Below are 25,894 nucleotides of genomic sequence, written 5' to 3' on the forward strand. Positions count from 1 at the left end.
TCGCCCAGAGGACATTCGACCGCATCAAGCAGGGTATACAGACCCTTACATTAACTGACTCACAGGCCAGGTTGGCCACCTACACGGGGGAACCACTGAACATTGCAGGAACTACAATGACCCCTGTTGTCTATGGACGCCAGGAGGGGCGTTTCCCACTTATCGTAGTGCGTGGCCATGGGCCCAGCCTGTTGGGTCGGGACTGGTTGCGCCATTTGTGGTTGCAATGGCAGCACATCCTCCAAACAGTTTCTGGAGGGTTGACTGAGGTGGTAGGACGATACCCAGAGGTATTCCAGCCTGGTTTGGGGAAAATTAAAAGGGGTCGTAGCCCGTATCCAAGTTGAACCAGGAGCCACGCCGCGCTATTTCCGGGCGCGCCCAGTGCCTTACGCTTTGCTCGAGAAGGTAGAAGGGGAGCTCACTCGTTTGGAGAGTTTGGGTATTATCAGGCCCGTCCGTTTTGCTGACTGGGCAGCACCAATTGTACCAGCAATGAAGCCAGATGCCACAGTTCGCTTGTGTGGCGACTATAAACTTACAGTGAATACAGTCTCCCGACTCGACCGATACCTAATGCCTCGCATAGAGGATCTCTACGCGAAACTTGCAGGCGGACTCTCATTCACAAAATTAGATATGAGTCACGCCTACCTGCAGTTGGAGCTGGACCCTGCCTCCCGACCATATGTAACAATTAACACACACCGGGGCCTGTATGAATATACACGGTTGCCCTTTGGAGTATCCTCTGCCTGCGCAATTTTTCAACGTGTTATGGAGGGCATTTTGAGAGGTTTACCACGTGTGGCTGTCTACCTAGATGACGTGTTGATTACAGGGACGTCGGAGCAAGAGCATTTGGAAAATCTGGAGGCTGTCCTTAGACGCCTTTCAGAGGCTGGAGTCCGTTTACGTCACACAGTGCGTATTTCAGGCAAAAGAAGTAGTCTACCTAGGTTATCGGGTGGACCGCGAGGGTCTGCACCCCGTCGCAGAGAAGGTGCGTGCAATTCAACATGCCCCCACCCCGACTGACACTTCGCATCTTCGTTCTTTTCTCGGTCTCGTAAACTATTACGGGAAGTTCCTCCCCAATCTGGCAACTACGCTGGCCCCCTTGCACCTGCTGTTAAAGAAAAATCACACCTGGGTTTGGGGTCAGCCGCAAGAAACCGCTTTCCAGCGGGTAAAGCAACAATTGTCGTCGTCCGGGTTACTAACCCACTATGATCCGGGAAAGCCTTTGCTCGTCACATGTGATGCATCCCCGTATGGTATTGGGGCTGTCCTGTCCCACAAGATGGAGAACGGGGCCGAGCGACCGATAGCTTTCGCCTCCCGCACATTGACTGCAGCGGAGAAAAAGTACGCGCAGATCGAGAAGGAGGGCCTGGCAGTGGTTTTCGCGGTGAAACGCTTCCACCAGTATGTGTACGGCCGCCATTTCACTATCGTGACTGATCATAAGCCCCTGCTGGGACTCTTCAGAGAGGATAAGCCAATACCGCCCATTGCTTCTGCACGGATCCAGCGCTGGGCTTTGTTGCTTGCTGCATATGAGTATTCTCTGGAGCACAAAACAGGTACGCAGATAGCAAATGCCGACGCACTGAGCCGATTGCCTTTATCGACCGGCCCCATGTCGACCCCCACGACCGGTGAGGTGGTCGCAACCCTAAATTTTATGGACACCTTGCCTGTCACGGCATCACAAATCCGTGAGTGGACCCAGACGGAGCCAGTCTTGTCAAAGGTTCGGCACATAGTCCTGTATGGTGGGCAGCATAGACAGCTCCCAGGCGAGTTGCGGGCATTTTCCTCCAAGCTGTCAGAGTTCAGCGTGGAAGACGGCATCCTCTTGTGGGGGACGCGTGTGATTGTCCCAGAAAAAGGCCAGGAGCTGATATTATCAGACTTGCACAATGGGCATCCGGGCGTGACCAAGATGAAATGTTGGCCCGGAGTTATGTCTGGTGGCCAGGCCTCGACACCGACATTGAGAAGGTGGCCCAAAACTGCTCCATTTGCCAGGAGCATCAGAAGCTTCCACCGGCCGCGCCCCTACATCACTGGGAATGGCCAGGGCGGCCTTGGGCACGCTTACATGCAGATTTCGCAGGCCCTTTTCAGGGATCCATGTTCCTTCTACTAATTGACGCCCAGTCCAAATGGCTGGAGGTGCATAAGATGCAGGGGACAACGTCCTGCGCAACAATTGAAAAAATGCGTTTATCATTTAGTACGCATGGCCTCCCCGAGGTGCTGTTCACGGATAATGGCACTCCATTCACGAGTGAGGAGTTTGCTCGGTTTACAAAGATGAACGGCATCCGCCATATCCGCACTGCCCCTTACCACCCGGCTTCAAATGGGTTGGCAGAGCGTGCAGTGCAAACATTCAAAAGAGGCCTAAAGAAGCAGTCTTCCGGATCAATGGACACGATACTGGCTCGGTTTTTGTTTACGTACAGGACCACCCCCCCCATACAGTGACTGGGGTAGCTCCCGCAGAACTCCTAATGGGCCGGAGACTTCGCACCCGCCTTAGTATGGTCTTCCCGGACATTGGCGCAAAAGTACGCCGCACACAAGAACGGCAGGGACCGGGATTGTCTCGGCATCGTCCGATTCGGCAGTTTGCGCCCGGTGACCCAGTATTCGTGCGGAATTTTGCTGGTGGTGCCCAATGGGTTCCTGGTGTAATCTTTCGCCAAACGGGCCCTATATCGTACCAAGTGCAAGCCCAGGGTCGTCTCCAGCGAAAACATGTAGACCACGTCCGGTCCAGAAGATCATCCCCGCAAAAGATTCCCCGCCCCCAGAGCTCAGTTCAACAGCGGCAAAGCCCAGAAACAAGGGAAGGTAGTCCTCCAAATCTTCCACTGGTGCCTCACTCGAAGCCTGCGCAGGTCGTGACGGGACCGAATGGGGATAGAGACGCTGACATGACGGAGGCAGCAGATTCTGACTCCGAGCTGGAGACACAGGATGAATCAGAGGGGGAATCCTCGGGTCCACAGGCCGTGGATGTACAACCGCGCCGTTCATCACGGAAGCGCCGGTCTCCGTCTTGTTATACGCCGCCTGATCCAGCGCCGCGTGCAAATGGCGTCCGGCCTGCGGCCAAACGAGTTCGACGCCTTCCTTCGCCAGGGCCTACGGTGGATTCCTTGGACTTTGGGGGGAAGGGATGTTATAACCTGCCTACTGACGATTGGCTGGGGACTAATGACTATCCCACAATCCTATGGGAGTATGAACTTCCCCAATGAGGGGGGCGGAGAAACTCATACTATAAATAAGCTGGCCAGTCCAGGAACCAGGAGGAAGGAGCAGGTAGCAAGGGAAGTTACTACTACTGTTATGTATATATTGTTATAGTAAATAAACGTTATTATTTTGTATCCTTAAAACTCGTGCTGGATTCTTCGGGGCCCTTACAAAAGGTGCCCCAAAGGCTATTAATGTTGAAGGATTGCCATTCCAATAAATACTGTGGGGAGATGGTTGTTGGTGATGATCATTGCTTGGCACATGTGTGGCACAGACGTTGTATGTCTGAATTGGAGTTCTTTGCTGATTCAAATTGGAACCGATATTGTTTGTTTATATATATAACACAGTAGCAGACTCGAATGTTAATTCAGCCCTACATGATGCTGAGTTGTTTACACCTACACTGTTAACTAAAGTTGATGCTCATGACATTGAAGGCAAATTATTGACCGAGTTAGGAATTTGGCTGAGCAGCAAGAGGCAGTGATTATTATTAATGAACAGGTACTCTAATTGGCAGGGTGTAACTGATGGTGTCCTATAAGGATCTGTGTTGGGGCCTCACTTATTCACTGCATTTCTCAACAACCTAGATGATGTGATAGAAAGTCACACATCCAGTTTTTCCATGGCACAAAGCTAGGTGGCATTGTAAGTGGAGTAGATGGAAAGCACAACATTGAAAAGATAATAAATTACCAAAGGGCAAAAAAATGGCTAATCCATTTCAATGGAGGTAAATGTTATGTCATCCAGTTTGGATCTATAAAGGAGAGAACAGAGTACTTTCTAAATGGTGAAAGGGAGAAACCGTGGAGATCCAAAGAGACTTGAGTGGCATGAATAGCACAGAAAATGATCAAAAAGGCTAATGGAATGCAGGCCTTTACATCTGGAGGACTAGAATACAGGGGAGAAAAATTCATGCTTCAGCTACACACAACCCTGGTTAGATCATACCTGGTGCACTGTGAGCTGTTCTGGGCATACCACCTTCAGAATGCGCCTTGGAGGGTGTGCAGTGCAGATTTACCTGTACAATTTCTGGACTCGTAGGGGTTTATTTTTCCAATTAAGGGGCAATTTAGCGTGGCCAATTCACCTACCGTGCACATCTTTTTGAGTTGTGAGCGTGAGACCCACATGAACACGGGGGATTCGTGAGGTTAGTTACATTACAGAAATGACTGTTGTATTCCCTGGAAGTTAGAAGGCTAAGAGATGATTTGATCATAAATTTTCAAGTTATTAAGGGGACCCGAAAGGCTAAATTAAAAGCGGTTGGCCAGCCCGCTGCCTTCCCACCCACGTTGACCAGTCACCCATATGATGTGGGGCGGGTAAAGCATCAGCCTGGCTAAGCCCACCCTCATGTTTACTGAGGCCTTTAAGTGGCCAATTATTTGCCATTTAAGGGCCTCATTCTATGTGGCTATGGAAGATGGGGAAGAGCTGGGTAGGTTGCTGTCCATCTTGAGCCCATGCAGTGAAATAGGTTGGTGCCTTCTTTGAAGGGGCACACCAAACCCGCCACCCCCCCCCCCCCCCCCCCCCCAAAACAAAATCGGACTCCAGCTCTGTGTTGCCTCCCAACCTCAAAATTACCCCCTCCCCGTTGGGGTCACAAAGACGCTCCTGACCAAAATGTTCATACTTCTGAAGTCTTCAGCTCTTACCAGGAATTCCACTCTTAACATCAAAAGTTATTTCAAAACATAAAGCTCGGGTTTTTAACATAGTAATATGGATAGAAGGTTGGATGGTATGCAGAGAGTAAGTATAAATGAGCCTTTTCCTGATACACAGGATGTGATGGGGCCTTAACATTTTACAATATATATATCAGTCACTTAGATGAGGGGAGCAAAGGCATGGTAGCTAAATTTGTTGATCTCACAAAGATAGGAAGGAAAGTATGTAGTAAAGTGGACATGAGGAGGTTGCAAATAGATATAGATAGGTTGAGTGAGTGGCTAAAAATCTGGCAGATGGAGGCGAATGTGAGAAAATGTAAACTTGTTATCTTTGGCAGGAAGAATAAAAAAACAGATTATTACTTAAGTGGAGACCAACTGCAGAATTCTTGAGGTGCAGAGGGATCTAGGTGTTCTCATGCATGAGTCACAAAAAGTTAGAAGGTTGGCTGGACTGACACTGGAATGAGTGAGTTGTTTCATGAGGAAAGGTTGGACAGACAAGGCTTGTTTGTACTGGAGTTTAGAAGAGTGAAGGGTAACTTGATTGAAATATATGAGATCCTAAACAGTCTTGGCAAGGTTGATGTGAAAAGGATGTTTCCTCATGTGCGTGAGTCCAAGAACTAGGGGACACTGTGAGGACCTTTTAGAACAGAGATGAGGGAATTGTTTTCTGAGTGTTGTGAGACTTTGGAACTCTCTGCCTCAGAAGACCGTGATGGCACAGTCATTAAATGCTTTTAAAGCAGAGGTAGATATATTCTTGTTCGGCAAGGGAATCAAAGGTTATCAGGGTAGATGGAAATGGGGAACATAGACTGACCAGCCATGATCTTATTTAATGGTGCAGCAGACATGAGGGGCCGAATGGCCTACTTCTATTTTGTATGCTTGCACGTTCACCAAGACTACCCCCTGCATATTATCACTGCAGTGCAGCTAGATTTAAAGTTGGCAACCAACTTTTGACTGGGGGTGGGTGTGAGGAAAGTGTCTCCCGATAAAATTTACCCCATTTCAGTTGGATGAGGTATCTTGAGACCGGGGGAATATTATGAAAATTAGAGATGGACATCAAGAGTCAAACCAGGACATGTATCCCGTAGACCAGTTATATTTCAGACACACCTCTTTCTCAGAAATCATTCCTTAGCCAGTCACAACCAACATCCAAAATTTAGTGGAAATTTGGGATTTTTCTGCAAACAGCAAATGATGCAAAATCAATTTTTAATTTTAAATCTGAGACTGATAGATTTTTGTTAAGCAGAAGTATTAAGGTCTGTGGGGCGCAGAGTTAGGGTGAATCTCATGAAATGGTGGAACACGCTCAAGGAGCTGAATGGCCGCCTCCTGGTCTTTTATCTATACTAAAGTCCTCCAGCCTTTGGCTGCCTTCTATTTAATTAATTACAATGCAACACCAGCAGCAACAATGTACTTCACGCAAGTGTCAGCAGACACAATTTAATACCTTGGTTATATTGTTTGCAGAGTTTGTTGCATTCTTGATATACGTTTCTTTTTTTATATATAAATTTAGAGTACCTGATAGAAATTGACTTTTCTAGACCGCTATAACCATGAGAGTAAGGGATGATGATAGAGGTAAAAGGGTTAAATGAGAACTCATTAAGAATAATTAACTATAATCATATTAAGCATTGTGAGTGCAACAAAAGCTGGGAATCCACTAAGGGTTGATCCAGATCATACACTTTAATTTCTGTAATTTCTTAGGTTTCACATTAATTAGCAAGTTTTTTGAGGCTACAAGGTCAGTGACGTCAACTAGCTAAAAGGCCCCATTGTTGTACAGTACGAGTAGTCCCATTTCTATGGTCACAGCCAGTCTAGGGTAATAATGCCTTAACGAAAACTGTGTTTCTGTAATTAATGTTTGATGCAGGTGTGGATAATTTGGAAAATTGTCAAGCGATGGAATGGGAAATTTGCGCCAATATATTTAATTACATATATCTCTTAAATTGATGGACAGACATTTTGGCCGAATTGAGTGAATTATAAATTAGTTAAAGCAATCAGAAGTAAAAAGAAAGCTAGACCTTAAGATAATAATCTCCTTAAGAATCAATTACCGGGATGGAAAAACTCATCCCAGGATCACCCCATCTATATTTCTGAAACCTGTTTCCTTTGCTGCTTGCTTTTGCTAATCACCATCTTTCTTTTGTTTAAATTACTTAGTTATTTTATCCTGTGTATTATGATTTGAAGAATTACTATGATCTGTAATTGAGTGAAAACTCAACTAATGTATTCGCTAAAGACAATCAATCTGACTAGCTTGCTGCAGGGCTAGTTGGAATCTTTCTACATTTTGTACTGAAAATAAGTTTACCAGTGGCACAGCTGACAATTAAAGTACAGGTGGACTTTGCCAAAAAGCACAGACTTGACCTCTGTTATTTGGGAACTGAGAAGGGATAACGGATATCCAGGGTTCCGAAAAGACACCGAGATCCATCAGTACTCCCTTTTTTTTTTCCAATTAAGGGGCAATTTAGCATGGCCAAATCACCTACACTGCACATTTTTTTGAGTTGTGGGGGTGAGACCTACGCAGACACCGGGAGAATGTGCAAACTCCACACGGACAGTGACCCGGGGCTGGGATTGAACACCAGTCCTCGGTGGCGTGAAGCAACAGTGCTAACCACTGCACCACCGTGCCGCCCTTTGATATTGGTTTCTCCTTCCATGCTGAAAGTGGTGGTCTCCGTTTTTTTTAAAAATTCATACAACCTCAACAGACATTTGCAAGTTGTCTTTAATGCCTCAATTGTGACCAACTACAGAAGACCGTATTGTATGTTGGTTGTGACTGGCTAACGAATGTTTGCTGAGACCGAGTTGTACCTGAACTATAACTGGTTTACTTTATAAACATAGCTGTACCTAGATATACATGACGAGGTGCTACACAATTTAAGCCACGGAGCATTCTTCCTCTCGGCTCTTGGTCATGTGTCGCTTACATCATCACCATGCGGGTGGTTCGATTTCTCCAGTCCTACACATTAACTCTTTCAACCCTGATTACCCTAATACTACAGACCGCAATAGAATTTACAGTGCAGAAGGAGGCCATTCGGCCCATCGAGTCTGCACCGGCTCTTGGAAAGAGCACCCTACCCAAGGTCCACACCTCCACCCTATCCCCATAACCCAGTAACCCCACCCAACACTTAAGGGCAATTTTGAGCACTAAGGGCAATTTTAGCATGGCCAATCCACCTAATCTGCACATCTTTGGACAATAAATGCCTACAATTAATGAGGGTGATGTGTGCCATCCTGTGGGACAGAGGAACAATGTCAAATGGGTAGAACTCCACCTGTGATCCCACGTTTCTGTGCTTCATGGTTGTTCCACGCTTGTGTGTGGAACCTGACATTGGCAAGATGTTCCTTGGTGAATTGTTGCATCCAGAACTTCATTGAGCCACCGTGAAGGTACGCGACTCGAGATACCCATGAAAAATACTGTGAATGCTGGAAATCTGAAATGAAAGTAGAAAACGTTGGAAATACTCAGCAGAAAAACAGGGTTAATGTTTCAGGTGGGGGCACATTTTGCCAGAGCTGAAAAACATGAGGGATGTAACAGGTTTTAGACACTGACCCGATGGGGAAAGAGCAGATATCAAACAAAAGGGAAGGTCTGTGATAGGCTTGAAAGCAGGAAAGACTAAATGGCAAATAGACTGATGGTGCGAGGCAGAGGGAGATGGTAATAGGATAAGTTTAAACAAAAAAAACAAGCTGGGTCTAAGCGGGGTGTAACAGGAATGTACATACCCAATGGGAATACAACCTAGCTTTGACAAAGAGTAATCCAGACTCAAAATGTTAGCTCAGTTCTCTCTCCACAAATGTTGTCAGAATTGCTGAGATTGTCCAGCATTTTCTGTTTTTGCTTCAAATTCCAGCATCTGCAAGAATTTGCTTTTATGTAAATGGGAATATCCTTACCATCAGCTGGTTTCGCTCAGTTGGCTGGACAGCTGGTTCGTGATGCTGCGTGAGGCCAGCAGGGCGGGTTCAATTCCCGTACCAGCTGAGGTTATTCAACCTTGCCCCTTGCTTGAGGCTGGTGATCCTCAGGTTAAATGATCATCAGTAAGCTCTCGCCCTCAGAGGGGAAAGCAGCCTATGGTCATCTGGGACTATGGAGACTTTACTTTTACTTACCAACAGCTGTCATCTCAAATTGGTTACGGAGTGGTTACAATCTGAGCTTGTTGAACTCAGTGTTGAGTCCAGTGCCTAATCAGTATGAGGTGTTGTTCCTTGAGCTTAAGTTGAGCATCATTAGAACAAATGGGAAACCAAGGGCAGAAAGATGAGAATGGGGCAGAAAATAAAAATAATGCAAATAGAAATTTGGAATCGCTCTTGCGAATTGAACCAAAGTGTTTTTCAAAGCTGTCACCCAATTTGGTGTCAGTGGTTCCCAACCGGCAGTCCACGCGAGCACCGACGGTCCACGAGAGAGGGGTTTGTGTGGGCAGGGAAGACCCCGCGGGTATTGCAGTTGTTTTTGGAGTGGGGGCAAAGGGAGGGGAGCTGGCGTTGCTGAATTTGATAAATTACTACTGGTCGAAATATCACGATGGTGAGGAAATGGGCGGTGGAGGGGAGATCGGTTTGGGGGCGAATTGAGGGGGCATCATGTATGGGGACAAGTTTGAGGGCACTGTTGTTGGCACCTCTCCCATTCTTGCCAGCCAGGTACTCGGTGAGCCCGGTGGTGGTGTCGGCGTTAAGGTTGTGGGGCATTGCAGTTACCATTTTGGACTGGAGCCATAGGTTGCTATATGCGGCAGCCATAGGTTTGTGCCAGCAAAGCTGGATGGGAGGTTTCGGGGGTGGCGGCAGTTGGGGACCAAGAATTTTAGGGACTTGTTATAGGGTGCTGGAGGAGTTGGAGGAATTGTACGAGTTACCCAAGGGGAACGGCTTTAGGCACCTGCAGGTGAGTGATTGAATGTGGAGCGAGGTGCCGTCCTTCCCAGGGCTGCCGCCCCCGGTGTTGCAGGATAAGCTGTAGTCGGAGGACGAAATAGTGGAGGGTGTCGGATATATACAAGGAATTGATGAAGAGGGAGATCAAGTGCTAGTAGGAGGAGTAGCTGGGAGGGAGGTGCCAACCGGGACGTGGGTGGGAGCCTTGCAGAGCGTGAACTCGTCCTTGTCGTGTGCAAGGGTAAGTCACATCCATTTTAAAGTGGTGCATAGATCCCACATGGTGGTGGCGAGGATGAGTAGGTTGTTTACGGGGGTGGAAAACGGGTGTGGCCGGCGCACGGGGGGCCCCGCGAATCATGTCACATGTTCTGGGCATGTCCAAAACTGAGGGGGTTCTGGACGGGGTTCTCGGAAGTGATGTCCGAGGTGCTGGGTGTAAGGGTGGCCCTGAGTCTGGAGGTGGCGATTATTTGGTGTGTTGGAAGACCCGGGAGTCCAGGGGTGGGGGAAAAGGCTGATGTGTTGGCCTTTGCCTCCCTGATAGCCCAGATACGGAAGACGGATTTTGTTGTGTTGGCGGGACACGGGGTCGCCAAAGGCAGAGGTGTGGGTGCAGGACCTGGCAGAATTCCTGAAGTTGGAGAAGGTCAAGTTCGCTTTGCATTAGAGAAGTTCACAAGGAGGTGGAAACCACTCATTGATTTCTTCAAGGAAGATTGATGGGTCAGCAATGGGGGGAGTGTTTCGGTGATTTTGGGGGGGGCGGGTAAAGAGGTAGATGTGGGGAAGGCAGGATGTGTTGGGGTCTTGGTATCAGGAGAGGTTAGGGGGGCTGGATTCTCCGCCCCGCCGTGCCACTTTTCAGCCTCGACCCGCCAGCGGAATTCTCCGTTACGCCGGCCGGCCAATGTGGTTTCCCATTGTGGGGCAGCCCCACGCCGTCGGGAAACCCCCAGGCGCCGGCAAAACGGAGCATCCCGCCGGTGGAGAATCGCGCCCGGGATCTTTGGTTGTTTGTTTAGGTTGATGTGTTGTTCTTATATTTTGTGTATATATGTAAAAAGCCTTGAATAAAAATATTTTTTAAAGAAGAATATATAAGTTTGACTCCCGTCAGCCATAAGCTATGTGAAAAAATAATGTTTAAAACGGCTTGCATACATTGTGATACGCATGAGCTTTTGATGACATTCCATGGTCTGCAGAAAGGAGAAGGTTGGGAACCGCTGGTATCCACTGAATCGAAAGAAGGACACGGAATGTTTGGGGCCCTGGACAATGGAATGGAAGGAGATAAAAGGGCAGGTCAGGCATTGTCCTCTGTTTTCATTTGGAAAGAATGGAGGTGATGGAGGCCTGAACGAGGCTGTCACAGAGAATTGTCCCGAAGGAATGCAGAGAGGGACGAGCAAGATTTGTTTAGTTGTTGCAACATACTGGATTTGGTGGAGGTGAGTAAAACAACAGCCAGCAGTGTATAATGACATACCGTTTGTAACATAATGAAACATCCCAAGGTAATTCACAGGAGTGTGATGCAGCATTGTTAGACACTGAGCCACGCAGGGCAGATGGTCAAAAGTGAGGTCAACCTAGGAAGTTATAAGGAGCATCTGGAAGGAAGGAAGTGAGATCGAGATTTGGAGAGGTTCAGGGAGGGAATTCCAGAGCTTAAGGCGAGACAGCTGAAAGCACAGGCAGCAAAGCAGGAACAATTAAAATCAGGGTTGCTGAAGAGGCTAGAATTAGATGAACACACATATCTTCCGGGGATTGTGGGGCTGGAGGAGATTAGAGAGATCAATATGGGATGAGCTAGGGGACAGAGTTTGGAGTGAGACCAAAAAGAATTACTTCAGCCTTCCCAATATTTAATTGGAGGAAATGTCTACTCATCCAGCACTGAATGTTGGATAAGGGGTTTGATAAGTTTGCAACATTGGTGGTGGTGTCAAGAGACTTGCTGCTGAGGAAGAGCTTGGTGTTGTCAGTGTACCTGTCAATACGAACAGATAAAAGCAAATTACTGCGGATGCTGGGTTCTGAAACAAAAAACAGAAAATGCTGGACAGATTGTACTGTGATAAGGGAATGAAGGGAATAAGCTTCCATGTAGCTCAAGGGCACCGGAGAGTGGATGGGGGACCATTCACGGGGGTTGGGCTTGGTCGGGGGCTGAAGCTGTGGGTCGCAGCTGGGTTGGGGAGGGGGGGGGTGGGGGGGGGGGGGGGGGGATGGGGTGAGGGGCTTTGTGTCTGTCAGGCCTTCACGCCATCTTTAAACATAAAACTCTCCCAGGACAGAGCCTTGCTGCGGCTCCTCTCCTGAAAGTCAATTTCACCCCCTTTTTAATCCTTATTATTGTCACAAGTAGGCTTACGTTAACACTGCAATGAAGTTACTGTGAAAATCTTCTCGTCACACTCCAACGCCTGTTCGGGTACACTGAGGGAGAATTCAGAATGTCCAATTCGCCTAACAAGCACATCTTTCGGGACTTGTGGGAGAAAACCGGAGCACCCGGAGGAAACCCACGCAGACACGGGGAGAACGTGCAGACACCGCACAACAGTAACGCAAGCCGGGAATTGAATCCGGGTCCCTGGTGCTGTGAAACAACAGTGCTAACCATTATGCTACCGTGCCGCCCTTTGACCGTGAGCAACCTTAGCTTCACAGCTGAAGGCTGTTTCAAATGAGAAATTGGCCTTGTTAGTTGTGAGAGCCCTTAACTCTCCTGAACTAAGTGCTTCTTGGAGGACACACGTGCCATGCCTCGGACGATGATGAGTGCATAACATGTTAGTAAGCTTTGATGCCTTAACTCGAGGAGTGTTAGCACTATAGAGGCAGCTGACCAGAGTCAAACACTAAAGAGCAGGGCTTCACTACTGAGGATCCTCTCTCGGCCAGAGGGTGTGTGGATGAGCAGAGCGCAGCTAGGCACAAGCTCCCTAATGTTCCCGGCAGAGGTCTGCAGTCTAGGGGCTCCTGATGTGGATGGGAGAGTGTGTGGAGAGCACAACTGGCTCACTGGATGGCACTCTGAGAGAAGGCGGGACAGTCATGCTAAGGGTGGTGGCGATTTGGTGGATTGGAGTGTCCTGGGATGGAAGCCCTAACTGATTGTCAGTCTCTTTCCTCCAATTCTTTCCAGATATAACAATGTTTGCTGGTGTTGATCCCACGGAGGCTGCCCTCACGTTGCTTGTGGCAGCTAAGGCGAACTGACACCATAGAAGGTAGCAACGCTGGAGGTGGCACCCATTGTTCACAGGGTCACCGGACACCCTGACGACCCGCCCACCTATCAGCCTGAGGAAGGACCCAGAAGAGGAGGCCAGCGATGGCTCAAGGTATACAGGCCTCATTGATTATTCCATGAGCTGATGAACAGCATATGCTGCAGAAGACTGCGTCTCAGCAGAGATAATTCTGCTCCTGTGCCATGTCCTCACAGACATCATAGAATTTACAGTGCAGAAGGAGGCCATTCGGCCCATCGAGTCTGCACCGCCACACCTCCACCCTATCCCCGTAACCCAGTAACCCAACCTAACCTTTTTGGACATGAATGGGCAATTTAGCATGGCCAATCCACCTAACCTGCACGTATTTGGACTGTGGGAGGACACCACGCAGACACGGGGAGAACGTGCTGACTCCACACAGACAGTGACCCAAGCCGGGAATCGAACCTGGGACCCTGGAGATGTGAAGCGACTGTGCTAACCACTGTGCTAACATACCACCCTGGAGGAGGACACCCACTCCCCAGTGGCCACGAAGATCATCTCAACTGATGGAAATGTTGGAACTGCACAAAGAGAACGAACTGTGACATTTACAAAATCAAGAACTTCCTCTGCAAGGGGATGGCAACATGACCATGGATGCCGAGACACTCAAATGATAGAGGAACTGTTGGACACGGGTGACTTAAATAGGGGGAACTGTGGGGAACTACTGGGACACGTATGCACGACTGTTAGAAGAGGCATGTTCCCCGCTGGATGAGACAAGAGACAAAAAGGAGGAAGAACTAGGGATAGAAATAGGGTGGGGACTCTGGTGCAAAGCACTGTACAGGGTTAACTCCACCTCCACTTGCGCAAGGCTAAGCCTAATGCAGCTGAAAGTGGTTTGCAGAGCACACTTAACCTGAATCATCAGATTCTTCTCGGTGGTGAAGGATATATGTGAATGGTGCCAGGGAGGCCCAGACAACCACACCCACATGTTCTGGGCATGCCCCAGACTTGCCGGGTTCTGTACAGCCTTCTTTGAGTCAATGTCAATGATTATGCGGGTGAGGGTGGAGCCAAGCCTGAAAGTGTCAGTCTTCAGGTTATCAGACCAGCCAGAACTCTTCATGGGCAGTGGGGCCAACGCCCTTGCTTTTGCCTTGCTAATCGCCCACTGAAGAATCCTGCTCGGATGGCGATCAGCTGCACCACCCAAAGCTGCAGACTGGCTGTGCGGCCTGTCAGAATTTCTCCAAATGAAGAATATCAAATTAGCCATCCGGGGGTTGGAAGAGGGCTTCCACAAGACGTGGAAGCCTTTCACCAACTTGTTCCAAGAACTGTTTGTAGCCACCTGCCAACAGAGCGGCGGGAGGGGTTAGCAAAAGGAAGAGAAGGATGGGGGGAGCAGAGGGGAAGGGAGGTTGGTAAAGAACCCACTAGAAGGCTGTGAGACGCAGGGGCACAGAGGCAGGTGTTATATTACCCTTTAGTAATATATCGTTACTCTTTGCTTTATATATTCAGAATGGTCTGATGGTGTGATTCTTAAGAAACCACCACACTTCAACTTAAAACAAAATAGATTTAATGAATAATGAATTGATTAATATTGAGTTTGTTCACTATTATAGAACTCTAACTAGTGATCAAGTAATTCAGAATAAAGTATTAACTATTTGAACTACACATGCTAACTATGCTATTATCTATCTCTCTAACACTCTGCTGTCTAGTCACTCCTTGTTCGAAGAGACCCAAGATCCTTTGAGTTCTCATATTTATACAGGAATCTAGTGCTGCATTCTAGTGGTTGTCTTACACTATGATGTAGTCATTAACCCTTTATATGTCTCGATATATACATATCACTACAGCAAGGGGATAAACCCAATGGCAAAAAGAAGACTAGAGGGCATAATAACAAACAGTGACGCACAAGCCATAACAGGCAATGCAGCAGAAGTTGCCGGGCCAAATAAGGTCCACAGCTACCAAAGAGAGACTCAGCAGGCGACTGTAAACATGTACTGCAGATCTAGTCTGCTCACTCTGGTGAACTGGTTTGATTTTCTTATTTTTTTTCTTCATTTTTATTGTTAAATTTCTTTGTTTTATCTCTTTTGTTGTTTTTTTTCTTGTATAAGCTAGAACCACACCCTGATTACTTTCTGTAAAATGCTACTTGCAGGTACAATGCCTGTAACTTAACATTCAAACTAGGAATATGTAATATAAAACAAATTGTCAAATATAAGATGTGAAAATTCACGGTAGCACAGTGGTTAGCACTGTTGCTTCACAGCGCCAGGGTCCCAGGTTCGATTCCCGGCTTGGGTCACTGTCTGTGTGGAGTTTGTACATTCTCCCCGTGTCTGTGTGGGTTTCCTCCAGGTGCTTCGGTTTCCTCCCAGAAGTCCCGAAAGACATGCTTGTTGGCTAATTTGGACTTCTGAATTCTCCCTCAGTGTACCCGAACAGGTGCTGGAGTGTGGCGACTAGGGGATTTTCACAGTAACTTTATTGTAGTGTTAATGTAAGCTTACTTGTGACAATAAAGATATGAAGATCATAAAACATTTTTTTTAAAAGAGACCGGTCACCTGGATGAAGGGACAGTGGGATCCTTACCTCTCTGGCGCCAGCAAACCTCTCTGTCAGTGACTGCTCTCTCCTTGATCATCAGGGCATGTGTAGGCACCGCTCCTGGACATGAAGGGCTTGTGCTGGTGGGTACCAGGGGTGCTGAGGAAAAAATATGAAGTTCGGATGTGGGGAAGGTGTGAGGTGCCAGCCAGTCGATTGGGGTTGGGGTTGAGAATTTGAGGGGTGGCGGGCGGAAATGATGCCACGGGAGAGGTAGTAAGGTTGTTGGTCTTCTTCCAACAGTGGAAGGCGGTCCTCCTGGTCATATGCCTGCACTGACAGCTGCTGCCACCGCGTCCAGCTGCATTACTCACCCTGCTGCTGGTCCTCTGACCCCCTCGGGGGAACAGGGTGGCCCACCTCTCATCCACAGTGCCGAGAAGCCTGGCCAGGTCGGCATCGCCAAAGCGAGGAGCAAGTCTGCGCGCTGCCATGCTTGTATGTTGACTAGGAGTAAGTGGTGAGGCAGCGTTTTAAAAGCAGCTCCCTCTTGTTAGCAGCGAGCAGCTGAGGGGCGAGTTGGCGAATCGAATGGCCATGGTGAGAGAGCCAGTATTGTCGAGAATCTCGTGGGGGGCTGATTTTTGGCACGATGTGTGTTGCCTACATGGCCATCGTGAAACCCCCCTGCCAAACATGCCCAAAAACTGGACTTTAACTTTGGTCCACTGAATTGCGCCCCTGATAAGTTTGCTCCAGTCTGCACTGACACAGGTACGATTGGCCTCCTCCTTGTATAACTGTAATTTGTATGATTCCGTAACTGCATGTCAGGGCAGAAGCACTTCATTGACTCAATTGACAATAAGTAATAAACATTTAGTCATCAATACTAGCTGTCAATCTAAATGACAGGTGCCCGTAGCATTTCTCAAATTAGATTTCTGTTTCATGAGCAGGATCTTCCCTGGCAAGATACAATCACTGCCCAGGTCAACTTCAGTTCAGTGATTACAAGCAGTAAGAGAAGGTTCTACAATTTTTTAAAAAACTTAACAAAGATGAGGAAAGAAAATCCATCTCTTACTAAAGAGAAGAATGACATATATGGCAAATTAAGTTTTGGTTTTGACATTTAAGGCCTGTATTATGTAAAATACATTGACAACAAATATTGTCAATCAGCTTGATTCCTTTTTAAGTTTGTACTGTTCTAAGATTTAAAGGTAAAATCCTGCATTCAACAGGATGGCTAGGAAAGGTGCAGGTGCTGGATTGTACCAGGGGAAATATTTGACAATATATGAGCTGCATGTACTCTGAAGGTGGCAAGTTTGGACAACCTGGCCCTCCAGAGGCTGCGAATTCATGTGGACCATCTTGTGTGTCCCATACTATTCCTGTGTTCTCTGTTATGCACCATATGTCACATTAACATGTCAATAAACAAATGTTTAATAATTAATGTAATAAAAAAACATTAACTGCCCTCACATGTTAATTTTACAGATGGGCTTTATGAAATGCAGACATAATACAAAATAGGTAAGTACACCTGGCCATTAATAATGCCTCTTCCAACTCTCTTCAGATGAGTGGGAAGCCAGTGATCCTCAGAGACCGGCCAAACTGGATTGTTCACTATCTCACCAGCCAAATACTCCCTAGAAACAGCAGTCAAAATGACAGAATGCATCTATTATTTAGAGCCACAGATGAAACAGCTCAGGATGAATCACCGATCTGTGATAGTGAAGGTTTAGAGGTGGTGACTGCTGAGGAGCCAGCAGTTATAAAACAAAAAATTGGCATACTAAATCCTCATTATGCATTGTCAATAGTTTACAGAGATTACTGGGGCAACTTTCCAAATGAGGCTGTAATGTGTGAACCACATTGAGTAGGCCCGTGGTTCCATACCTGTGATGGTGCAAAGTTTAGACAGAATGGTATCCACTCTATAGCCTGACAGTGAGCAGGCAGAATCACCAGTTCTGCTGTAATAGTGATTGCAGTAACAGTGGTCCCCCACTACTCCTTTTAGATGTTTGATGTAAGAAGCAATATAGATGGCTATGAAGAAAGACAATCATAAGAACAGGACTCAAAGATCTTGTGAGAAGCAGAAAGCAATTACTCCTCACTGACCTTTGTACAGGGAACCCTTGATCCTGTGATATAGATACAGGGTTCGCTCCAACTTTAGCTTTTGGATTTGTAGGCATGACTGCAGTTAACCTATCAATTTGAACATTACTTTCTCCCAAAGAAGCATTTAGGAATGCAACACATGCACAGTTACCATGGAAAGGTGCATAATCCTGAGTGTGGTCCGGGGGATCTGATCATGTGATCATGCAGAGCAGCAAGTTGAAATTTCCTCAAAAAAAAAGGTTTTATTTTTCCAAGCATTCTGGTGGCTCCATTTTTCCTTTTGTTAGTTTGGGGCCTATCACATTAAATCCACATGCTCAGCATAATGTGACTGCTGTCTGGAGTAAAACACTGCCTCATCTCCAAAGCACTAGAAACTCTGGGACTAAGAAATTTGGATATGGCTAGGGGACCAAACCTACAAAGAGTGGAGCTCCTGCCCAGGAGGTTAGAAATGTTAAGCCATAAACTCAGCATCTGAAATCAAAACAGAAAATGCTGAAAATGCACAGCATCTATGGAGAGTGAAACTAGTTAAAGCTTCAAGCTGATGGTAGAATTGAACAGAGTTAGCAATGTAGCAGCTTTTAAAACCACAGAGACAGGGGAAGGGGGGAAAGGATAAAATGGAATGTGATTGGGGGGGGGGGGGGGGAATCCGGATAGAGTAAATGATAAAATGAATGGTGGTTCAAAGCATAGGGGAGATTTTAATGAGATAAACATAGAAACAAAAGATGGGTCTTGAGGAGGTTTAACTGAAACAGAATCATCACCAACAACAGGAGAAGAGGTTATGAACTGAATGTTGTGTGAAAGGCAGTGTGAAAGAGGTGCTGTTCCTCGAGCTTACCTCGAGACTCATTGGAAAAATGAGGACTGAGAGGTCAGAGTGGGAATGGAGAAGCAAATGAAAAAGACAGACAACCAGAAGCTCAGGGTCATGCTTCTGAACTGAATGGAGGTATACAGAGCCATCACCCCATTTGCATTTGGTCTCTGCAGTGTAGGGAAGATCACATTCTGGGTAGTGAATACAGCATGTCAAATTGAAAGAGGCACAAGTGACTCACTATTTCACAGGAAAAAAGTGTTTGGGGACTGTGGACAGTGGGAAGGGAGGTGTTAAAAGGGCAGGTGCTGCAGCTCCTGTGCTGACATGGGAAAATACCATGGGCAGGGAGGTGGGTGTTGGGGAGAATGCAAAGTGGAGCAGGCTGTTGCACAGGGAATGGCCCCCTCAGAATGCTAGAAGGGGAAGATTGACAATGAATTTACTGGTGGTATCACACTGGAGTTGGCAGAAATGGTGGAGCATTTCAATAGAGAGGCAGGTAAGATGAAAGGTGAGGACACTATATAATGCTTCTTGGAGGAAGAGCAAAGGTGAGGACAGATGTCCACAGAGTAGAATTGCACAGCCAAGGGCCTTGTCAACTAGAAGGGGAATTGTGGTTCTCAGCCTATAACATTCCCTCTTCGTTTTAAATAATCATTTCATGGCTTACAAAAATCCTGCCCTGGGCTTATTGCTTGATTGTACTTTGTTTTTTTTGCACAGTTCAACCAAAATCTATGTAACCGATCAAAGGATCATGAACAGGATTCTCCGTTAACCGACACCGAAATCGGGGAGTGCGATCGGGAGGAGAATAGCTTCCGATGGCAAAATCGTGGCAGGTGCTGGTTTGACGCCAAATCACGGTTCTCCGTCACCTCAAACGGCATCATTGCGTTTCACTCCGCACGCACTTTAAACACCTTTTGCATATCATTAGTGTCCCCTCCCCCTCCCCCCGCGATTCTCCACCTCCGATGGGCTGAGTTTCCGATGGCACGGTTCACTTGTGCTTTCACAAATCGTGAACCTGGCGTGGTGGCTGCTGAGGGAGAGAGAGAGTGGGTACGGACAGTGTCCAACATCGGCATATTTTACCGACAGTTGTGCTGCTGGTCATGGGGGGCTTCTGCCAGGGCCGGGGGGAATAGTGGATGGGTGGCCAGCAGGTGGGTTGTGGGGTCGGGATGGACAGACACGGAGCACCGTCAAGGCAGCCATGCAGCTGTGCACACTGCTTACAGCCCACTTTAAACCTAGTGCCAGGGGTAGTATGGGTGTGCCTGTGGGGCACCCCCCTGGGTGCCCTCTGGCCCAGCCGACCCATCAGCTGTATGGGCGCGCTACAGTACAATCAGTGCCATCTTTTTGGCTTTGATAAGTATATGTATGGGGAGTTTGCAGCTTGTCAGCCTCCCGAGTGTCAATCACGGACCGGCCAATCCTGCACCGTTTTTCATCGGAATCGACACTGTTCCACACGGTGCCAGTGGTAGCCCCTCAACAGTAGCCAAATTGGTCCAGGTGCGCTGCAGATGTTTCTGTTGTAAATGTTTACGGATTCACTGTTGGCGCCAGCACTTAGTCTCAGAAACGGAGAATCCAGCCCCATAGATTTTGAAAATTTGCATTCAGCATAACTTAAGTATCTATGATCTTTGCAGGAGTTTTAAAAATGTCATGCTGGAAGCAGGCATCACGAACAAAATTGGTCCTTTCTCCAAGTTGAATTAAGCACCACTGGGAGTTTCAACAACAGCAACGAGTTGTATTTATATAGCGCCTTTAATATAATAAAATGTCCTGAGCACTTCACAGTAACATCATAAGTGGGTGGCACAGTGGTTAGCACTGCTGCCTCACAGCGCCCAAAACCTGGGTTCAATTCCGGCCTTGGGTGACCGTCTGTGTGGAGTTTGCACATTCTCCCAGTGTCTGCGTGGGTTTCCTCCGCGTGCTCCGGTTTACTCCCACAGTCCAAAGATGCGCAGATTAGTTGGATTGGCCATACTAAATTGCCCCTTAGTGTCCAAAAATGTGCAAGTTAGGTGGATTGGCCATGCTACATTGCCCTTAGTATCCAAACATTAGGTGGGGTTACAGAGATAGGGCGGAGAATGGGTCTAGGTAAGGTGCTTTTACAGAGGGTCGGTGCAGATTTAATAGGCCAAATGACCTTCTGTGCTGTTGGGATTCTATAAAACAAAACATGACACCGAGCCACAGAAGGAGATATTAAGTCACATATCCAAATGCTTTGCCATCGAGGCAGGTATTGGGCAGAAAGAGAAATGCGGAGACACAAGAGGTGTAGGAACTGAATTAGAGTTTAGGCCAGACCTTAGCTTGACCACCAGGGGGGGGAATGATTAAAATCGGGGATGATCAAGTGGCCAGAATTAGAAGAATGCAGATATCGGCTGGAGATGGGGAAATATGGAGAGATTGGCCATGGAGGAATGATGAGAATTTTAAAATCGCGGCACATACTCGGAGCCAGTACAGGTCAGTGAGCACAGGAATGATTGGTGAACGTGGAGTTAAGTTTTGGGCAGCAAAGTTTTGGATAATGGAGGTGAGATTAGGCAATCTTCATGCTGGCAGAGGTATATCGTTGAAAACTCGTTTCCTAGTCATATATCAGCCTCAGGCTATTGTCTGGAAGAGGGATGGAATTGGAGGCAAGGGAACAGCAGAGACCAAAGACAAGGCATTCATTCAGTCTTGCAAATATTTAATTGGAAGATATTTCTGCCCAACCAGCCCTGGATGTCAAATAAGTAATCTGATAGTTTAGAGAGCGAAGGGATCAAGAATTCGCGGTGGTACGATCAAGCTGGGTATTGTCAGCGCGCTTTTGAAAACTGATGTTGTGTTTTCAGATGATGTTTCCAAGGGCAGTCATATAGATGAGAAATAGGAGGTGGCCAATGATAGATCCTTAAAGGACACCAGAAGTAACTGTGTGGGAATGGGAAGAGAAGCCATGAAGAGCGATTTCACCAGCTACAATTAAATAGGCAAGAATGGAATAGGGTGAGTGCAGTCCCACCCAGCTGGACAATATTTGAGAAGCTTTGGAGGGGAATGGTGAGGTAAACTTTATCAAAGACTACGGACAGGCTGAGAAGGGGAGGGGAGGTTGTTTGCCATTGTCACAGTCACATAGGATTTTGATCTTTGGAAAGAGCTGTTTTGCCACAATTTGATCAATATTTTTTGCAAGACGGCCTCTTTGGTACATTTAAATGGAAGGTCAAAGATTTGCTTCCCTCTCTTACACTTTGAAAATACAGTGCTGGAGAATATTTATCTAGAAAGGCTGGTCTTGAAGTGCAGAAGTGTTGTACCAAATCTGGAACCAGATTGAAACAGAACTAAAAATCAAAACTTAAGAGTACAACCTGGTGATCCCTTCACATCAGTAGCACTTTGCTCGCTGGCTCGTTGGGCAGGTTGTTCATTAATAAGATTCTGAATCATTAATTTTCTTTAAATCACTGAAGAATGCAAAAGGGGTGCTGAATCTTGAAACAAATCATGAATCGAGAAAAGGAACTAAAAACAACCATTATACTTTGTATTGCTTTTTTTAATAAAAGATTGTTAGTTCATACATGGTGTTATTTTACCACTCTTAATAAACATATCTTTGCTAACTCACACACTGAAGTGTTGGGTGCTCTGAGGTACAGACGAACCAACACGGTTGCGATTGGTACAACGCAGTTTTATTCCAGTAAACTATTTATACATCAGACTTGGTACTCAGCACGTTGTGACTGTGTGAGTGCCTTGCTTTGAGGTCCTGGCCCTGTGCCATCTCCAGATGGACTGACTAGGAAGTGTTGTGTTTCTTGTTTTATACTGTGTCTGCTCTTGTCTGTGATTGGCTGTTGTGTTATGTGTGCTAATTGGTCCGTTGCTCTGTCTATCATTATGTACGTGTTATGCTGTATGTTTGAATATCATGACATCCCCCTTTTTTTTACAAGATTATGTGCCTACGTGGTTATAAATATAAATGTGTCCTGAGTGCAGCTAAATGTGTGTGTGCGTAATATTTACATCATGTACATGGGGCTTAACTATATACAAGGGGCGACGTCAGGTGTGACATGCTAACGAGATTGTACCATAAAAAGAACAACGTGGAAATTTGGAACGATCAAACAAATGCCTGTAACGATAAAACAGAGACATGTTATGAAACAGTGATTGCAAAAGTTCAACGTGTGAACATTCTCATAAGTCCAGTCTAGTAGGTGGGCGACGAATTCGGGTTGACCGTCAGGGTGGCACACCATTCATCGCCCGGATTGATGTTGTTGACCCGGTTCCCATCAATGACCGCAACCCGGAAGGCATCTTGGTCATCTGTGTCATCGGTTTGGATGTTGTGATGTGGAGGCTGAATGGTCCGCACGTTCCTGCGAGGTTGTTGGAGAACAGGTTGAGCCGCTCGACAGTAGGCAGCGTAGTGGCCCATCTTGCCACAGCGTAGGCATCGTCGGGTTTCTGCAAGACATTGCCCTTTTAAATGTGCAGCTCCACAGATGCCGCACGTCGTGACGTCATGGCATTCATTATGCCACTGCGCATGCGCAGTTCGGTCTTGCGTTGGGCGCGTCCGCTCAGCATGTCCCTCAGTGTTGCCGTAGGTTTTGGCGCGCACAAACGCGGGAGGCCTTGAAAAGTGTGCGAAACGCCGCCCTCGTCCGGGCCGCGGGCCGGGAGAAACTCGATTGCCTGGACGCGTTCGGCCTCATAGAGTTTACAGTGCAGAAGGAGGCCATTCAGCCCATCGAGTCTGCACCGGCTCTTGGAAAGAGCACCCCACCCAAGGTCAACACCGCCACCCTATCCCCATAACCCAGCAACCCCACCCAACACTAAGGGCAATTTTGGACACTAAGGGCAATTTATCATGGCCAATCCACCTAGCCTGCACATCTTTGGACTGTGGGAGGAAACCGGAGCACCCGGAGGAAACCCACGCACACACGGGGAGGATGTGCAGACTCCGCACAGACAGTGACCCAAGCCGGAATCGAACCTGGGACCCTGGAGCTGTGAAGCAATTGTGCTATCCACAAGGCTACCGTGCTGCCCCCTCGTGGGTGGCCTGGCTTGCCGATTCGCGTGGGACCCCCTCCGTGCAGATTCGGTCGCCTGAAATTGGGCATAGCGGCTAGTCGCATTCTCAAGCAGGACACAGGATTCAACTGCAGATGCTAAGGTCAGGCCTTTTATTTTTAGAAGCTGCTGGTGTTGGCCGCCAGAGGCAACGCCAAAAATAATCTGGTCCCGGATCATGGACTCTGAGGTGGTGTCGTAACCGCAGGACTGCGCGAGTATGCGGAGGTGCGTCAGGAAGGACTGAAAGAGCTCATCCTTACCTTACAGGCGCTGCTGAAAGACATACCTCTCAAAGCTCTTGTTGACCTCAACGTTGAAGTGCTTGTCGAGCTTGAGGAGGACCGTGTCCTACTTAACTTTGTTCTCGCCTTCCACGAACACCAAAGAGTTGTATACATGGATGGCGTGCTGACCTGCGGTAGTGAGGAGCATGGCAATCTTCGTTTCGTCCGAGGCGCCCTGTTTTCCATTGGCTTGCTGAAGAGTTTGAAGCGCTGCTTGAAGAGCGTCCAATTTGTGCCCATGTTCCCAGCGACTTGCAATGGCTGCGGTTTGTTGAGGGTGTCCATGGCTCAGGATGGCAGATTTGCCGGTAGGTATCGATTCACACCTTGTACCATGAAGTGTTGGGTGCTCTGAGGTACAGACGAACCAACACGGTTGCGATTGGTACAACGCAGTTTTATTCCATTAAACTATTTATACATCAGACTTGGTACTCAGCACGTTGTGACTGTGTGAATGTCTTGCTTTGAGGTCCTGGCCCTGTGCCGTCTCCAGATGGACTGCCTAGGAAGTGTTGTGTTTCTTGTTTTATACTGTGTCTGCTCTTGTCTGTGATTGGCTGTCGTGTTATGTGTGCTAATTGGTCCGTTGCTCTGTCTATCATTATGTATATGTTAGAATGTATGTTTGAATATCATGACACACACCACCCTGACTTAGAAATATATTGTCATTCCTTACTGTCGCTGGGTCAAAATTCTGGAACTCCCAACACCACATGAGCTGTAGCAGCCCAAGAACAAAGAACAATACAGCACAGGAACAGACCCTTTGGCCGTCTAATCCTGTATCAGTCATGATACCAACCTTTGCCAAAATCTTCAGTACTTCCTTGTGCCATATCACTCTATACCCATTGTGGTATTATAGGTATTACGGTACCTGATATGCGAAAGCACCATTGGTGGAAACTGTATGCTTTCTATTGGTTAGAGTGTATGAATGATAGCCCTGATAGGCGGGGTATAAGAAGCTGTACCTGAGCTGCTGGGGGAAACATCTAGCTTATTGAAGCCTTCAGTTGGACTACAACCTCGCTTTATCGTGCATTGATCGTGCATCAATTTAATAAGGTAGTTTTTCTTTAAGAAGAAAGGATGGAGCTCCGAATCAAGCCGGAGTGTCTGCAACTTAGCCCCCAGGCGGCGAACTCAGCAGCAATCTTTAAGCACTGGCTGGCGTGCTTTAAAGCGTATCTCGAGACGGCCAAAAACGTACCCACGGGAGAGCAAAAACTGCACGTCCTGCACTCAAGGGTGAGCCCGGAGATTTACACCCTCATCGAGGAAGTGGAAGACTTCGATGCAGCAATAGAGCTGCTAAAAGGACACTATATTTGCCCGGTAAAGCAGGTCTATGCCCGGCACCTGCTTGCAACAAGGCGACAAACCCCTGGGGAATCACTGGAGGAATTCTACCGTGCACTCCGGGTGTTGGGCAGAAGCTGCGGCTGCCCGCATGTTTCGGCGAGCGAACACACGGAACTCTTAGTCCGGGATGCTTTCGTGGCAGGTATGCTATCGTCGCACATCCACCAGTGCCTGTTAGAAAAGAACACCCTGGGTCTCAGGGAGGCATAAGCCCTTGCAGGCTCCCTGGACGTGGCCTCCAGGAACACCCGCGCTTACGTTCCCAACCGCGCGGCAGCCCCCTGGGCAGTGTGGAACCCCTACGCGGCC

At 47.5% G+C, this 25,894-nt stretch overlaps 1 protein-coding gene across 12 annotated transcripts in view; it reads left to right on the plus strand.

Annotated features, from left to right (window-relative positions):
• The window catches only part of LOC140393091 (heparan sulfate glucosamine 3-O-sulfotransferase 1-like), a 219,469-nt gene that overhangs the window by 159,050 nt on the left and 34,525 nt on the right, over nt 1-25,894 (plus strand). Inside the window, exons 3-4 of one of the 12 annotated variants that reach the window (XM_072479117.1) lie at nt 17,309-17,344; nt 19,515-19,633. The exons of 9 other annotated variants lie outside the window; for them this stretch is intronic. The gene's annotated coding sequence lies outside the window, so the exon portion shown is untranslated. Of the gene's footprint in view, nt 1-11,399; nt 11,420-13,302; nt 13,325-17,308; nt 17,345-19,514; nt 19,634-25,894 lie in introns of those variants that run through there. 2 more of the 12 variants (XM_072479127.1, XM_072479126.1) reach the window with 2 other exon arrangements.

The sequence above is a fragment of the Scyliorhinus torazame genome, chromosome 16 (assembly GCF_047496885.1).
Source record: "Scyliorhinus torazame isolate Kashiwa2021f chromosome 16, sScyTor2.1, whole genome shotgun sequence".
Classification (NCBI taxonomy): domain Eukaryota; kingdom Metazoa; phylum Chordata; class Chondrichthyes; order Carcharhiniformes; family Scyliorhinidae; genus Scyliorhinus; species Scyliorhinus torazame.